This window comes from Hippocampus comes, unplaced genomic scaffold, assembly GCF_001891065.2.
Source record: "Hippocampus comes isolate QL1 unplaced genomic scaffold, H_comes_QL1_v1.1 scaffold144, whole genome shotgun sequence".
Taxonomy (NCBI): Eukaryota; Metazoa; Chordata; class Actinopteri; order Syngnathiformes; family Syngnathidae; genus Hippocampus; species Hippocampus comes.
This window is the reverse complement of record NW_017805782.1, coordinates 488,688-490,881: the sequence shown is the minus strand read 5'-3', so window position 1 is coordinate 490,881 and position 2,194 is coordinate 488,688.

Sequence of the window (2,194 nt, the reverse complement as noted above, 5' to 3'; positions counted from 1 at the left end):
CATGCGTTTACACTCGCACAGCCGCTACACAAGCTATGTCAACAAAGCCGGCGCGCGCGCGCCCACACATGCAGCACGTTACTGGCCAAGAATCCCTTATCAACGCGCGCGCGTGTGTGTGTGTGTGTGTGTGTGTGGTATGCGAGAGGTAAGCTCATAACGAGCAGCTGCTGGTGCGCACACCCTTTGCGCCGTAAGTGAAGCCACGCTTTGCGGATTCCGGGCCGGCGCTCCCACCCGGGCAAAATGGAGAAACGGGCTGTGGAGGGGGCGCTGCGCCCTTGCGCCCCAGGGTCAAGGCCATAGGTCACGTCAGGGATGGCAGCGCTGAAATTTGCTGAGGCCGCGCTGGTTCACGCTTGCGTCTCACGAGCTTCACCGATGAGTTTGGCCTGTTTAAAATGTTATTCGAGGGGCGGGGGCAGGGGGGGGGCAGTAGATTGTACAAAGTGTGACTGGCGCAAATGATGGACAGCGTAATCTCGGGATCCGTGACGAGCCCCTCCAACTTTCAACATGCTGGCGTTTCATCATCGACGTGACAAGCCGAGATTTGTCCCGTCATCGTTATCGTCAACTCAGAAGCTTTGCTAATCCAGAATAAAGCAACGCCGCCGTGTCCGGGCATCTCTCGGTCGCTGCCGTTGTTTACAGACATGAATTGCATTTCGGTTCGGGAACACAGACAAAGATCAACGTCTTGTACGGGATGGCTCGGAAATCACCGCGGCCCGTCACCGCTGTGTGCTTTTTTTTTTTTTCCAAGAACGGGCCCGAACGCAAACTTCAGTCCTCAGCCACCCCGAAGACCGTCCGCAAACAGTCATTATTAAGTTGAAGCAGCAAATCTGGTGTTTGCTTGAATTGTTGGGTTTTTTTTTTCCTCTTTGTCTTTCAAACAGGAACGCCAAGTAACAGCCTTTGTTGTGTTTGCGCCGTCGAGACGGCGACAGAGCACTCGGAGCCAACGCCCACGCGGGCCGAAGCCGTTTCGACAGACCACCGGCCTCCTTTTTAGCCACGATAGCAATGTCAAGAGCGGCCGCTTGAATGTCGGCACCCACTAACGCGCTCGGCCCGTACGCGGATGGAGGGTGAAAGACGAGCACCTGTCCGGCCGGCCAACTGTCGAGGACAGACGGCCGTGGGAAAAATGGCTGCCATGCGAGGAGATGACTTGCCAGCTGAGGGACGCCGGCTAAATTTACCGCAGGCTGGACATGCCCGATGCTTTTGTGAGATGACGCGGCACAATGACTTTTCTTTATTTCGTTTTTGGGTGGGTGGGGAGGGGGGGCACGTGACAGACCGCCGACTAACTTGTGGCAGCTACGAACATCAATACGTAGGCTGTGTTTGGAACTTTCCCTCATTTCGCATGACAGTTAACCCCCCCCTGCAGTGTCACCGATTTTGTTAACCAATCGTTTATTTGGACATTGAATGTAATCGTTCCATTGTAAAATGGATCCAGCCTTTTTATACATTTCTTTTCCTCGAACGTGGTTATTGGTGACCAGGCGGTGTATGAGATCATCATGAATAAGTTAACCTCTGAAACGGAACAATTCCCTGAAATGACCCCAGGTTTGTATGTGCTTGTTTTTTTCTGCCATCTTGTGGCTAAAAGAAGAAGTGCGCGCTCCTGCCTTTTCCAAATTTGACTAAGGATGACCTTACTTCGAGAAGTCCAAAGGGGAGATTGAGCTATATTTACAATTTTCCCCACATTGCCTTAAAAGGTCACCATCATCAAACTCGGGGGCCGCGGTCCAGCCCGGATTTGATTTGATTCGCTTTTTTTTTCTCCGATGGCAGATTTGACAGACGTTTGTTTGCACTCGATTTGTAGTTGTAAAACTTGACGTCAGTCTCCTGCAAAATGTCCCCCCCCCCAAAAAAAAACAAAGTGAGCCCACTCTTTCTCGGGGGCCCTAGTGTCGTTTCCCTCGTTGTTAAGATTTGTAAAAGTCACCAATAGGTTGGCAAATTCCCGTTGATCGTTACAACTACAGTGAAGTGGTGCAGGTGTTTTGAAAGTTTTTTTTCACTTTATGCCGGGCCACCATCACAGCATTCATTCTTCTCCCCCCCCCCCTCCCGGCAAAGTCACAAACGTCCAAAACCGTTTCATGTGATTGCCCTCGACAGTGTGCGTTCATTACGATGGGTCACGTGACTATATAATATATAT